The 16,836-nt window shown below is 36.1% G+C and overlaps 1 long non-coding RNA gene across 1 annotated transcript; it reads left to right on the forward strand.

The window, feature by feature from the left end:
• The first annotated feature begins 2,508 nt into the window (after nucleotides 1-2,508).
• Nucleotides 2,509-15,139, forward strand: LOC134333664 (uncharacterized). Its single transcript, XR_010015399.1, has 4 exons — nucleotides 2,509-3,040; nucleotides 11,112-11,214; nucleotides 13,144-13,182; nucleotides 14,712-15,139. It is a non-coding gene; the product is annotated as an uncharacterized LOC134333664 (long non-coding RNA).
• The last annotated feature ends 1,697 nt before the right edge of the window (nucleotides 15,140-16,836 follow it).

The following is a 16,836-nucleotide window of genomic DNA, read 5'->3' on the forward strand; positions in this document are numbered from 1 at the left end:
TTATATGTGTACTATGAATCTATTCTTAAGCTTTTGGTGCTCAGACAAAATAAGCTTTAGTACAGACACCTGCGTTGCACCTCTACACACGCAGAGATAGTGATTTAACTAAATAAGGGTGCCAACTTTATGGTTCTGAAATTGGTCAAACCCAGCATGCATTGCCAGTCTTTCACAACTAATGTTCATTAAGTCACCAGGGTCACATAATTTATTTCTTTTGGCAAAGTAAAAAAAAAAAAATGTGGGAACAAACTACTAATAAACTTAAGAACTTTTTGTAAACATTCACTTATTCCTAGTGTGATGCCTGGCCAATATATTTGTTTTTGTCATTTAGTCATAAGCTTCAGAACTGGCGTTAATTGTGGTACTTGAAGCTGTGTGCCACACGTTTTTAATGAGTCACAGGTCTGGACTGCAGACAGGCCAGTATAGCACTTTCTAATTGGACAGGCCATGCTGTGGTAACACATGAAGAATGGCTTGACTGTCATATTACAGTAAGCTTTCACCTCCCAGGAAATAAACATGGTACATGCCCTCAGAGGTGTGCCACAGCCATTTGCACCAATACACTTTTAAAGACAGCCCAGCAACATCATCACAACCATATATAGTAAATGCCATGAATTAGGGTTAGGGCCTTTATATTCTCAACACCAACAACAATCAGAATGTCAAAGTAAAACAATACAAGGTAAATTATATAATATTTTTAATATTTAAGTGAATGGCAGAATCTGTTTTTTATATTGCAATATCAGCATGTAAAACATTAACCAACACCAACCAACACCACCAGCACCTACAACACCTACAACACCAACCAACACCACCTGCACCTACAACACAGTGGCGGCTGCTGGTCTTTCAAAGAGGGGAAGCTCATTGTCGGCTTACATCATAAAATTTGTCAATTTATTTACACATAAATTCTGCCCTCTGTTCCTTTTACAAGAAAATGGCCTGAAATGGGTTGCAGTTTGTCTTTCGACTTCACTCGCAAAATCCGCGATGGGACTGAAGCTCCTAGTGATTAAGTGACTAATGAAGTGTATTGCTTTGGCAATACGAATGTCCCTATTTGTCATGCCAATAAAGCTTCTTTTGAGTTTGAGAAGTGACGGTGTAGCGCTCAAACGAGCCGTCAATCAAAACGGGATTCAGCCTTTCCACTGATCCTCCAATCATCTTGCAGAAGCTCAGCGTCCAGACCCGCCCACAGCCCCATTCACCCCCAGAGACGCTCAGCGTCCGGGGGCGGGACAAAATCGAGGCATTTATCCAATGGCTGGCGAGTTTCGGAGCATTAATAAAAAAACCTCAACGCAGTCCCATAGAAGTGAAGAGACGCTCAGCTTCTGCGGGCAAATGCATTGACGCTACGGGAATGTATGAGTTAAGTTAAGAAAATCGAGTCGATTTGTGATAATTAGCTGATTCTGAACGAACTTGTCTTCGAGATATACGTGTTCTAACGCATTTGTAGTCAATGAAATGTTAACACAACTGTACATATTTGACCATTTAATTTTGGACATTTTAGGGGAAGCTGAGCTTCCCTTGCAGTCTTAGAGAAATCGCCACTGCTACAACACCAACCAACACCATCAGCATCTACAACACCAACACCACCTGCACCTTCAACAATGCCAACCAACACCAGCAACAGCTTCAACACCAACCAACACCACCTGCACCTTCAACAACACCAACCAACCCCAGCAACAGCTTCAACACCACCAACCAACACCACCCACACCTTCAACACCAACCAACACCACCTGCACCTTCAACAACACCAACCAACACCAGCAACAGCTTCAACAACAACCAACACCAACACCAGCAACAGCTTCAACACCAACACCACCTGCACCTTCAACAACACCAACCAACACCACCAACCAACACCATCAGCACCTACAACACCACCTGCACCTTCAACAACACCAACCAACACCACCAGCACCTACAACACCAACAGCACCTTCAACAACACCAACCAACACCAGCAACAGCTTCAACACCAACCAACACCACCTGCACCTTCAACAACACTAACCAACCCCAGCAACAGCTTCAACAACACCAACCAACACCACCCACACCTTCAACAACACTAACCAACACCAGCAACACCTGCACCATCAACCTACTCCTCCAGCACAGCAACATAAACAATTATTTTATCAATTTCATATCTTTCAGATACTGATTATTGCTGGTAATTGTTTTATTTTATATTATGACATTATATTCCATCATATAATATGATATTACATAAAGTCATGTGATATTATAGATGTAATAAGGCTACAGATGCTTTATTTGTTGATGTGCAGTGGATCTCGCTGAATTGTTTTCAGTTGTTGAGCGCGCGGAGAAGACAGACTAGAGCAACTCCCACTGCCCGCTCAGCCAATCAGACTCTAATTGCCGTTTCAAGGCGCCCCAACAGAACCTTGTGAAAGCAAAACAATGGCTGAATTTAATCGGGGTTTCGTTTATTCGCTGCTTGTACAGTACTGATCTTAACAGGAGAGTAAACTGGGCGATACGGGCGCGTTTGTTGTGGGTTTAGGGCTTTGACAGGGGGCAGGCGGTTGGGTTGTTTATCTGTAGTAAGGGGGAGCTTGAAACCGTGCGCCTTGCCCCACGTCCTCGCTTGTTTTCCTTCTCGCGCTCGGATTCTCCATGTTGTTGGAACGACATCGCGAGAGTGCACGCGCGCTGCGCACTAACAGCATAAACAGCGTCACTTATTATATGCAGGCGATTAAATGCAAACAGACGCGCGGAGCTGCAAGAATGCGCAGCTTTTAAAATTATAGCGCAAATTATCCTGCCCCTCCCATATGCACGAGGCGGGAATTTTATATTTCAATATAGATTTAAACAAAATGGGTTTTCTTTGTAATATCACTGATGTCGGTTATATTTCGATCTCCTATGCAAAATTTGCTCTCATTTTTAAAGATGCAAAGTTGCGCGGCAAGTGCACCAACAGAGAAGGTTCGTCTGTCGTCGAAAACAGGTATGCACCATGCACAACATGTTTAACAGCTGTCAAACATACTGGAGCAGTGTGTATAATAGACCATATTGCTATTTCCGTTTGCTCATGTTTAATATACGTTGCTTTATGTGTATTTTGTGTGTGTGCGTCTGTGTGCGCGAGAGCGCGCGCGCTGTGACAGCTCTGGTAGAGTGTGTGTGTGTGTGTGTGTGTGTGTGTGTGTGTATATATACACTGTAACTGGTTTAGAGCTGTCATGCAGCACTGCAAGTTGTTTACTCATTTTCCACTTCTACATACCTCTGCTAGAGAAAACACTAAACATGAACACAACATGCTGTTCGATTTAAAAGAACACGTGAACGTTTTGCAATGATTTCTGCATTATTTACTCGTCAAATTCTCACATTTTCGTAAAGATCGAAATAATAAACGTTGTATTTCAGTAAAGGACAAGAGATTGAAGGTGCCCTGCTGTATAAACAAGCAATTCAGTGATTAAAACACATGTAAACAATGCAGCTATTAAAACTAAAGCTTTAAAAGCGTTTCTAATCCACACGAGACAAATTATATACACAAGTACGTGTGGAAGAAATCTGTGTTTTTTTAGTTAAGGCCATCACACAAACATCTCACCAAGATCACAAATACACAAAGTGTTTACAGTGTCTTATTCTTATTATGAGCAACTAAAGCAAAAAAAAAAGTCCATGTCATATCGGCTGGATCTCAGTTTTATCCTCCAACTAGGTTTCATTAAAATCATGATCATGACTTCTTAACTACTTCTAACACAGTATTGTGGGTATCAGGTGGTACTTCCTCTTTATACTTAACTTACCCGTAATGTACCGAGATCTGCTTTTTCTATAAATCTTCTTCGTTACATTAATTTTTTTTCTTAACTACTTTATTCTTAAATGTCAGTGTAAAATTATGACAAAAATATTTTTCTTTTAAAAAAAAAACTATACATTTTAGTAATTAATAACATTTTCAAAAATTTCAAAATTGGATTTATTAACGTTTTAACATTAATTAAAAAGCATTTTTTATTTGACCTGATTAAAACAATCAACCTAGCCATGATTCAAGAAATGTATATTTGTCTAGTATTCTTGCAAAAGCTTTTGGCCTTGTCACTGCACCGAAGTTACATGGTGACTTTATAATAAAGCCTTACCCTGCCCACTCTTTTTTAACAAATAAAGCACCACCGACATCAGGAATTATGGAAAATTAGTTTTAGTAACTGAAATGCATTTGAAGCTGCACTGATTTTAATGTTTAAATTTTCTAAAAATTATATTTAATACTAATATACTCACTTAATAACAAACTTTATTTCCTAAGCTACCTTCAACCGAGATCACATTTTATTTAGGGTTTATTTTTTAATTTGTGATGTAATTTTTTTTAAATACATTTAATTTATTTATGCAAATGAGGCTTTATCAATAAAATATAAACACATTTGTATTTAGGTGGTGCTACAATGCTGAAGTTTTTTTGTTTTGTTGATTTTTAAGTAAAAGTTTCAAACTTGAAATGTGGCTTTTTTTAATTTATGTATTTTTTTGTAATGACACACTGAATTCTTCTTACGTTTTAAACCCCTTGTCCAAAAAGTTCCAGTTGAACACATCATTCACATGGAGTAAACTTCACTAAAATCAGCACATGCACAGCTACTGTTTCTTTAACATATATACAAATTCATTTATTTAAACATGAAATGAGTCATGTGCAAGCGTTATAGCACATTTAAATGCATGATTAAGCATTTAATTTTGTTTTTTTTCTCTTTCTATTGTGTACATGTAGCAAAAAATAGTTACTTCTTATTTGCAGATAAAATGTGATTTTAAAGTTAAATCTCTATACATAATTATTTGCTTGTAAACGATGTTTTAATGAAAAACATGACTGCCTAGGTTTTTTTTTTAATGTTTGCATATTAATCTATTACTAGTGTCCATAAAGTCTTTAAAAACAAACTTGTATGTTGTCAACTTGTCAACTAGTTACCACATTCTCTACAAACACATTTTAAAATATGGGATTATATGCAGATTATACATGTTTTTATTTATTTGCTAATTTTTTAAATATTGGGAAATAAATAAAGTGCCTTAATATTAAATGTTGCATAACCTTTGCACATACCACTGTGCTATATTTTTTACAACCTGGTAAAATGTAGAAAAACTCAACATTTCTTCACTGTACAGAAAATGTTTAGTTGTACTTTGAAAATCAACAAAACGTGGCATTTGGCCAGAGGGAATGTAAACTTTTGCATAACAATGTAAGTGTTGGTTTGCAGCCTGAAATGTAGAAAGAAGAATTTATTCTTTTACTCTAGCTTGGATTTTTTTGTCCCTGTGCAGTGAGGAAAACATGGGACATTGTGAGCACACAGTTAACCATGGCAATGCAAGGTGTTGCTGAGGAATGCACCCACACACACACCCTCCCATTAGCTGTTAGCCATTAGCTCACACACCCCTTTCCTCCCGCGCCTCAGACTCGGCGACTGTCTCTGTTTATGATGTAACTGTGCCAAGAAAAACTTTGTGTTTCATAATTAAAAGCTGCCCTGATCAACATTTGAATGTTTTTACTTTTACAAATAAGGTGGAAACATGATAAGAACACAGTGAATCACAGTACAGTTGTTTAACCATTGTATAAAACCACGTGTTTACGTTTCTTTTTCAGCCGTACTTTTTAACCACTTAAGCAAATTGCTACTCGGTTCCAACCTCCAGGTCTCTAATCACTTTGTTTCTTGGCTTTTTTCATGTTGTCCCAGTTTGGATATACTTTATTTAATACTCAATTCCTCTGTGTTAACTGCACCACTTTCTTGTTTGTGTTAATCTGGAAGTCGCTTCTTTACACTGGCTAGTGGCAAAGTTTTAACTGGTACAGAGGGACATACTATGCTCCCTGTACTCTTACTTCTCAAGCACCTTGTTAAGACAGTAAGAGTAGGTGCTGCAGGGACAAGGAGGTGATTCCCTACCCAGGCTTTACTCCCTCAGACACAGCCAATTGTGTGTATTTTCAGCCAAACTTGACTGATGGCACAGCTAAGACTACTAAACCAAGAAGGAAGCCAAACTAGTCTAACTGAATTTACCAGATGTTGTGAACCTATTAGTGTATTAGAGTGTACCACGACAAACACGTCCTAAATCACATACAGTACTATTGTATCAAAATATTAAACCACTTCTTGTTACCCAACAAGTGAGCCCCATACTATATAGAATGACAGTTTTCATAGTTTTATGATCATTACATTTAAAGACTTTCTGTAAAGTATGTGTATTATCAATTAATATATATTAAAAGTTTTTAAACCTTATTTACCATGTATATTGTGATGTGCAGTGCCTTAATATTGAACAAATACCTATTTAATTTGGACTTAATTAGGGCGCTAGCTTACCTCAACTAAGTTCAAATCTCAGCTGTGCTATGGAATGGCTGTGTCTGAGGGGGGTGGGTTCCTCGCTGCTACATCAAATGCAACCTCTGCTGGCTGCTTGTGGCACCTGCATGATATGAAAATAGGACAGAAAGTAGAACAATGACTTCGTAAACGATACTGACCTCGTCTCAGTTGCTGACTGTGCGTGTCAGAGTGACGGCATGATTGTCTGCGGCTCTCCTCAGGTCAGGGTGGTAATCTGCAGCGGAGGAGGGAGATACAACTGGGAAATTATATATGATTATATATGATTTCTCTAAGAAAAATATGGTAGCCCACTACTGCTGAGATGAGATCCAGCATTTGAATCTCAGCAAAAAGGGGGTGACATTCAGTCACTTAGTTTATAAGTTATCGCCAAACAGATTCTTAAAAAAAAAATGGTGAGAACATGTGGAACTCCTCCCAGACGGTTATTTGAGATAAGGTTTGAACCCAGACCCCTGGACCCTAATGCTGTCTGGCACCCAGAAGTCTTGTTTACATGAAACCTAGACAGAAAGTTAGAATTATTTACTACGGTATGCAACCAAGTAGACAGTAGCTTTCACTTCAAATGGAACTGCTTGTCTTTTACTTGATGGCTTAGTTTCATTTTAATTTAAAAATATGAAGCAGTTGAGACAATTATTGTAAATATTTATATAAGCAAATAACCTTAAATAAAGTTAGTTTATATTACTAATATTATAAGGATGTTATTGAAAATGTGTTAGGAAGCTGTAAATTTTTTATTTATACTGAATTCATATAAAAAACAATTTTGTATTTTTAAAAATGAACAAATGATAAATTTCTAAGCATAACAATTATGTATGTATTTATAAAATATTTTAAAAACAGTCAATTAAAAATAATTGTTAGGATGACCTGAAAACAGCAGGAACATGCAAATAAATGAAAAAAAATATATTAATTAAAAATAAAAGAAAGAGGTGTGAATATGTGCATCTAAAATTTGCGTTTGCATGAACAGTTTTAAAAATGTAAAATTGAGTTCATCAGAGGGACATCTGGAACCTCAGGAAACTGACAACAATTTTCCTGAGGAACAGAGGAATGGAATAAAACTGAACCTCAGTGGTTCCAAATGTTGCTAAAATGCAAACAACAGCTTTAAGACAAAGCAGTGATGTTATTCATTAGTGGTGTCTGATAAACTGATAGATAACTGATGCTTTTATCCAGGAATCCAGATAAAAGCAATATTTTATATAACAGTTTTAGAGAATTCCCTGTAATATATTTAATGGTATTAAATATAATAAACAATGCTTAAAAAATTCAAATGTTATTAAAAAGCGTATTTAATGTTAGTAGATTTTTATAGAATCTACAGTTTTAGCAGACTTGTCAGTATAAGTAAAATCAGTGGGTCTAGTTTCACCCTGTTCTAAAGTCTAAAACTGAAATGAAACTTTAGAGCACACACATTTCATCTCCACACCCAACCTTCAAAAAGTTGTAAAACTAAACGTATCAATCAATGTATTCAAGAGTACCTCTGTATTCTGTAACTGTATATATGATCTGCACCGTAAAGCAACATCATATACTGTATTAACAATAGCCCATTTATTTGAAACCTTTAGGGATGAGTAATCCTTCCATTACTGATTGGAATGATTATTCTCTGCTTGGTCAAGTTGATTTTTTTTAGAGAAGAACACAAATCCAGTTTCAATCCTCACTAAAAACGTCAGAAAATCCCTCGGCAATCAACCCCCCTCCCTCCCTGACGTCACTCACGATTGTGCAATATCTGTCCATCTGTGTATATCTGTAGAACTCTTTTAAGCTTCATGTAGCCCAAGGAATTACAGTATCATATTTATTCTTTCATTTCCTGATGATTCTCTCTAACTGTTGCTTCATCAATGAGTATAGTGAGAAATAAATGGAGAGTGATGATGTAGGAGGCCATTTTCCTCTCACCCCATTACACAGAGCAAACACACCGCTCGTATGTTACATAAGATGGTCCGTATGGCCCTATAAGCGCCTTACAGAGGAAAAACAGGCAGCGAGTGATGGAATAAGATCACATCAGGGTTCCTGATAGCCATTTTGAACATTATCTGTAAGTGATGTATATTGGGGAAAAAAGCATTATGGGTTTGCATTAGTAATGTGCAAACCAATTTCAAAGCAAGCCTGCAGTGATGGAAGTGTTTGATATTCAGGGCACTCTTAAAACTCTTTTTGTAGTCTGTTAGTCATGGTCAGACATTTATACATCATTTGAAGCATTTGCAAGCAGTAAATACACCATAAATAGAAACCAGGATAATGCCTAAGGCATCCATAATGTAACCATGACAGATGTCCTGTTACAAAACACTGCTCTTATTTTTATGCTCGGCCTGTGGCATATGTACCATGCAGGCGGGTTCCTGCCAGACTCTCCTGTGATGAAACGGCAGGAGTGGTGGTGTATGTCTGTGTGTTTTGTACGCTTTGCAGTAAAGCTACATGTGTGGGCTTTCCCACCCTCCACATTTATATAACATACACCAGTTAGGGCCAGCAACCTCATTTAAAACAGATTTTTAGAGCTGAAAATGAGTATCCAAACCCCGGGGACTTTATTGTTCTGATGAAACAAGGCGTCCTCAAGTCCTGACAAAGGAAAAAGAGCGGGCACAGAACACAATAATCATGTAACCATTGACTAGTTGCTTTAACATTTAGTTAAAAATAACATGACTGAGGCGCCCAGGTGGCGCAGCGGGATATTCCGCTAGCACACCAGCATCAAGTTTCTGAACTCCTCGGTTCGAAACTCAGTGTTGCCACTGGTCGGCTGGGCGCCATCTGGTGGGCATAATTGCTACTAATACTAATTGGCCACTGTATCTGCAGGGTGGGGGCCGGACTATGTGTGTGTGGGTGGGTGGGTCTTCATACGCTGTATAAGGACCCTGATTGGCGAAAGACACACCTGTGCAGAATGCAGGGGCGAGAAGAGTAGGGTTGTACACGTGTGAAAAAAGAGGGGTGTACAGCGACGTGCTCTCCTTAGATGCAATCTGGTATCTCTCAGCAGCGGAAGACAAAATTGAGTGTGCTAAATCAGGAGGAAAATGGGGAGAAAATGCATTAAAAAAAAAAATAATAATAACATGACAGTTAATGGTTTTGTAGATAATGCTACAATGTGTTACAGACTACATTTCCCAAACTCCCTTGCACCGCATTGTTTATCCTTTACGATCTGGCAGCACCAAAAGACGCTTTACTGAAATATAGAAGAAAGAGAGTTATATTTCCAAAATGGTGTGGATTTATCTAGCGCAAGTCACTATTTTTGTGGTACAGTTGTATAGTCAAAAGCATTTTTTTAGAAGATGCTTTTACCCAAAGCAAATTATAATTGTGAACAATGCAATACAATTCAAGCAATTGAGGGACTTGTTTAGAGGCACAAAAGTGCCATTTTGTTAGTGGTGGGATTTAACTCTGAGCCAACACTGCCCTATATGATCATAAATGATCAAGATTTATTTTTAGATGTGTTGCCACATATGGGCAGTAAAACCCAAAACAAAATCCTCTGTTAATATCCGTGTACTGTTGTAACCACAGAAATGGCAGTGCCACTTTCTGAAAGCCGATCTGAGGTGGGCCTTCAGACACGTTTAGATACAACACAGTTTATTCACAGTACTCATTTTAGTAGTTTCTTTTTCAACTGATTATAATGTTTTGCTTAACAAATGTGTGAAGCAAAGCACAGAAATGTTAGTCATGGTCAGACATTTATACATCATTTGAAGTATTTGCAAGCAGAAAATACGCCATAAATAGAAACCAGCATAATGCCCAAGGCATCCATAATGTAACCAGCACAGATGTCCTGTTACAAAACGCTGCTCTTATTTGGGTTAGGTTGATTTTTTTAGTTTATTTTGCAACTGATTATAATGTTTTGTTTAACAAATGTGTGAAGCAAAGCACAGAAATTACAGTACTAGGTAGTAAGCTTATGAAAATAATAAACAGGCAACTAAACAGGGTGGAGGTACTGATCCTGAGAAATATATTATATATATATATATATATATAAAAAAGTTACTAGGTATGTGGCAATAATAATGGTTTGATTTAAATATTTGTGTCTTTTTTGTATGTGCATTACATTTAACTTATGTAGGAGAAGCACAGAGCTTTTTAAGCTACTCTGCCCTGACTTTTATTTTTAATAGCTGTTAGAGAGAACACAAATTTACATTTGACGCTTTGCCTAGGCATTTGTATATGGTAAAATTTTTTTGATTAACTGTGTTAATCAGACAAAAACTAATTAATCATTAGTTATTTGGTTAACCATTTGGTTAAGTAAATTAATGGATAAATTAGTTTATAGGGGAAAAGAATGAAATGAAGACTTTTAGTAACAAACAGCTGTATCAGTGGTGCTTTCAGGATGAATCAGTGTAAATCAATGTATAAGACGCATATAAACATATAAACAAAGCCTACAATCTAAAGTTTTCCACCTTACATCTGTATCCGATCTCTTGAATTACATTCAACCCTATGATAAAATATGTTTGCAAAGTTTAATTTGACTCTTCTGTATGTCAGGTGAAAAATTCGTCAATATGGATGTTCAAGCGTTATGCATAGAATGATTTCGCACCTACCCATGATGCCCAGAGTGCCTGAGGACATCAGGACAAATAGCAAGGTAACACTGTTATGAGTTCTAAATTCAGAGCTTAAATACTTAACATTTCTATCACATTTTATCTGATTGAGGGCAATCAGCGGCTGTGTGGACACCAAATCTTCCCATAATTCCATAATTTATTAATTTCCTGTCACCAGTCGCAGCTGGCAACTAGAAAACACCATCTGCCTAATGACACAATTTGTACTAATTACTGCCTTGCTTTTCTGTGTAGCTTTCATGAGAAGTCCAGCAATCATGAAAGTTTTTGCTTGTGTAAAATGTAAAATCAGAAAAGTAAATTTATATAAATATGAATGCAAAATTTAAATATGCACATCATGTATGATTACACTTTCTTTGTGTAGCCTTTCACAGGAATGGGCAATATGATTAAAAAAATAATATTTTAAAACGTGAAAACATTTTACAATGAATGATATGAAAATCTTGCTTAGTAAGGCATTCATTCTGGGACAAACCATCACAATGAATTACACACTCACAAATTAATTTTCTCCCACATGCAAGTGAGTAAGTAATAGTAGCCAATCCACCTACCTATACTTAAAAGAAGCTATATATGTGATGTTTGGATGTTACCAGCCAAGTTGTAAGGTTATATATTGTTATAAGCAAATCCTTTTTACTCACGAAAATGAATCCTCTGAAACAGTTAGACACTAAAGATATAAAAGTATTAGGCAGGGCAAACTTTGCTTAGCCCTAGAACACAAAACATTCCAGCTGTGATTCAGTTTGCTTTCATGAACAAGGTTTGCAAAGTAAATAATAAAGCAAACAAACCACAACATAACTGCTCTAAATATGTCCAAAATGTTCTCCAGAAATGTAGTTCCACCACATGGCTATTATACAACAGTTTATAAACTATTGTGAATGGTATTGCTTACAAATGTGTGGCTCAATGTGTGGAACTGGTACCTTAGATAATAATAATTACAAAGCGATCAGAAGCTGCTAAATACAAGCTGATTTAATATGGAATTCATTATTATTACATATCAATATTAATCTGTAAAGTTAAAGAAAATTAAATCTTAGGTTTTTTTTAGAACGAGTGTTGGTATCAAACAGGGTTCACATACAGTGGAGTTTTGTTACAGGTCCAAAATGTATCCAATGCATGTCTTTTTTTTTGCCTTCAAGTAAACACTGCAAATCAAATGAGTAATAATGTTGATTCAATCCAGTTCCTTCCGTTTTTAAATCGATGGTTAAATTGTTTGACATCTCTAAGAGGAATGTGATCATTACTTAGCAGCCACTTGTTATTAAAGCCATACAAATAGGGTGAAATAAACAAGCAGTTATCAAATACGATGTAAGATGTTTACAAAACACATCTATTTATAGTCCTGTGTACAGCGTAGCCTTACTACAATGTAAACACCCCCACATGATGGACGTACACTAAATAGCCAAACATACATGGACATCCCTCTTAATTTTTAAGTTCAGGCATTTTAGTTTTATATGTACAAAATTAGATATATAAAATTCATTCCAATTTTGTGGCAGTCATTTCCTGTGCTACAATGACTGTGCCCCTGAGCACAAAGCAAGGTCCATATAAAGCCATGGTTTGTTGTGGAGCAAACAGCATCCACCCGAAAAACTAGACTAGAATAACAATAGTAATAATCAAGAATGTTATTAAGACCTCTTTACAGCCAGTAACGTAAGAATATTTAACAGTGATAAATCGGTACATGTAGGTTCATGTACATTCAGACATGATTATCTGATGGCATGATGTCTCAGGAGGGGGATGGCCGAAACCCTGCAATATATTGGCGTCCTGTCCGGGGTGTGTAAATCCATTGTACTATGACCTGGACCAAATAAAAACAGCAGTGGTAAAACATGAAACGCTTTTGTGTACAGTTTACAATGTGGTTTTCAATGATGCTCTTGCTTTAACAGGTTAGATGGAGTCAGTGGAGACTGAAAAACACACAGCAGGTAAGTTATATAAAACAAGGTTTGAAGTGTGCTAGTACATTTTAAAGATATTTATGTTTAAAAGAATTAACTACCAAATAATATACGGTCAGTGGGGGTGCTATGGGGGGTACCTGAAAGAAAGTGTACAAAGCAACAGATTGGCTAGTCAGTGTTTGTATACCCACAATGTCTATCTGTATGGAAGGTGGAGCTGTACAAACCATATAGGTGTACCTAATAAAGTGATTATTAAGTGTATTCTTTACTTGCTTCCCTGATGATAAATGAAATCTAAAATGCTGCCCATTTCTGGATTAATGAGGTGTGTTCAATAAACAATTTGCTTTGCTAGCTGGTAAACTATCTTCATTAATAACACTTAGTAGTGTCCGACCACTGCAATTTATCAAACGTACGGTTAAGTAACCATTACTAGAAATTACATGGTATAAAACTTCATTTACATACTTACATAATCTAAATTGCTCGTAAAATGTCTGGCTAAAGTGTCTCTGGCTAAAATTGTCAATAAAGGAACCTTATATTATATGTAAAATGGCTAACTGAGCATTTTATTCCTGATTCTGGTACCCTTACCTCCCACCAAAACGCCAGGATTACATCAAAGCAAAGCTGGACCACACCCTATTAAGAGAATGTTGTGAGACCATGAGATACAGTCCCAATGTGTGTGAGATATGAAGAATGGTGATCAGTGGTTGGTGCTGCACATGGTGAACGCTTGGTCTGTTACAGTGAGCTGCTTTTCCAAATGAAAGCGTGGACACTGTGCGCCCCCTACCGTCCTGAACATGTAACTGTTACTGTATTACAGCGCCAACTGATTACATTTTGTCTTGCAGCTAATATTTTTGTAATATTACACTAGTAGTATAATATATTTTTGCAAATTAGATTACAAGGGTATATCATATAAACTGCTGTACTATAATATGCAGTGCTCTAAGGAGCATGTTTTCCCCTGCCTGCGTGGGTTTCCAGCGGGTACTCTGGTGTTCTCAAGTAAACTAAGTAAGTGAGTAAGTAAGTAATACACAGTCATGTGCAACAGTGGACACCCAGGTCAAATAAAGATAGTTTAACAGTTAGATAGTTAAACATACTCAAGTATTAATTTGCTAAATTTAACATAGAAGAAAAATAAATCGTGTTTTTTTTTTTCAAGTTATGGACTCAAATGCCACTTCTTGTGAAATAATCAATTTATATTTGTATGGCTTTTAATGCAACAAGACTGTTATTTCTATTAGTTTTGTTTGTTTGTTTTTTATATGAATGTCTCCTCTTTAAGCCTGGAGTTTGGCTTCTGCCTGGTTCAAGTAATCCAGGATAGGTTTGTTCTTACTAGCACGGCCTATTCTTGATTACTTGTGTCATGAGGAAGCTGCAAGCATCACTGGAAGCATCACCATACTGGATGGTTTGTTTAGATGTTTTATTCACACGGTATTGTGTTTAAAGTTTTTGAGCACTGTGAACTTCTGATGCTACATACTAATGCTATTGTGTCTTATCTTCCAAAACAGAGACTGATGGATTGGATCAATCATGTTCTAGAAAGAGTAGCAAGAGATGTTTTAATTGATCTGATTTCCTCACAACGTTGATCCTAAAGACATGGACTCTAGTTTGTTACGTCATCATTCAAACTGTTTTTGTCATTTAATGCAATAGCTGTTTTTTTATGCCTGGAGTTTATGTCTAATTGAATCTTGATGTAATAAATTACATCATGGGATACGTCCAACAATGGATGCACCAATTCTTTATCAACTAGACTAGCAATTTTAAAACTTAACAACCTAACAAATTCAACCTAACCTTTCATTCCCCCAAAATAGCAGAAAACTTTTACATCACTACAGGAACAAATGAAAATTGTTGTATATATATTTTTTTACAACAGAATTTTGTAGAAAACCTTCAATAAACTTCTTTTGTGGAATCTTTTGTACACTGATGTCTGTCAATTATTTATTAATTTAGCAACTGTAAAAAAAAATTTAAAGTCTTATTAATACTGCCATGAAAATTACCGTATAGCCAAATATATGTGTTTACCAAACCATGAGCTTGTTAAAATTCCTATTCCAAAACCAAGGGCATCTATTAAGGCCTTAAACAAGATTCTGGAGTGTGTCTGTGGGAATTTTACCATTCAGTAAAAAAAAAAAAAAACGTGGTCAGGCAATAAATTGCTGGTAATCAGTGTTCAATCCAAATGTAATGTTGGCCATACTCAACACAAAGGGGCCAAAAATATGTCCTACATTCAAGTGTAATTGTTTGTTTAGTAAGCTTTATGCATGTCACACACTGAAAATACTTAAATAGTTGAATAAAGCCTCTTCTCTTCTGGCAAAATATCGGGGAAGGAAAACTGGTTGACAACACAGAGCTGAATAAAACAATTTTACTTACTGTCCATTTGTGTCCGAATACATCAGTATAATAACGTGGACACTTTTTCCTCTGTAATATCCAGCCAGCTAACTAGTAGGTTCATGTAACTTTGTAACGCTAAAAATCAGTCACATCGAGTAAAAGCTTATTTAAACGTCAGGTACCGTGTTGTACTGTGTGTGTGTGTGTGTGTGTGTGCGCGCTCTGTATAGTTCCAAACATTTCATAGAGCCCCATTCTTTTTCACTACTTATCAAGCATTTTTAGCTGTTTGTTGCTTTGTTTTAAAAAAATAATACATTTGATGTCATTAATATACTTAATACTGTTATTGTTTAGCATTTGCTCAGCACTAAATGTTACATGTTTATCTTAATTAATTAATAACTGAATTTAGCTTAGTCAGCTAAGCTAAATTATTGACACGAGTCTTTTCACCTAAAATTGATTAATTAAAAGTTGATTAATCAAGAGTCTTGTTACAGAAATGATAATAAAACATCAGAGCCATAATAAATCATGCTACTTTTACTTTCATTCTTAAGAACATTTGAAGGTAAATTTAGTTTAGTACTTTAGTGGAGGTAAAGAGAATTTTACTTTTATTACTACTTTTACTGGAGTAATATTTCACCTTGGATATCTCTACTTCAACTCAACTACATGGTTTGTGTACCTTGTCCACCACTTACATTAGACAAAATGAACTAGTGCATATTAATTATGAATTAATTCATGTATTACATGTAGGAATAAATTATTACTTACTCATGAAATAAGAGATGAATTAATGCTATTTCATGTACCTGCACTATAATGTTAAAGGTATTGGTACGGTAGTGTGTTTATGAATCTGTTCATTCAGTGCAGGTAAACCTTATGAATCCAGCCACATGGCTTAGTGTTTAACCAAAATGATTATTATTATGAATCCTCGGGAAAGTGAAGGGAGATTAGTTTATGTAAAAAACAAAACATAAAAAACTGTCTAATCTCTGTACTGTATATTGTCTCTACTACTTAATGATATCGCATTATGTAATGTATGCTAATATAATGTACTGTGTGTTAACAAGAACGACCTATTACAGTTTTTCTCAGTCGATTTGGTACATTTCTCACATCATGATTTACATTGGCATCACATCAAGTGCATTTCTCAAAACAGTTAGTGCAAACAGCAAAACTCAATGAAATACCTGCAAAAGCACGTACCTCGCTCACAATTCTTTGTGCCTCAAAAGCAAA

This window comes from Trichomycterus rosablanca, chromosome 19, assembly GCF_030014385.1.
Source record: "Trichomycterus rosablanca isolate fTriRos1 chromosome 19, fTriRos1.hap1, whole genome shotgun sequence".
Classification (NCBI taxonomy): Eukaryota; Metazoa; Chordata; class Actinopteri; order Siluriformes; family Trichomycteridae; genus Trichomycterus; species Trichomycterus rosablanca.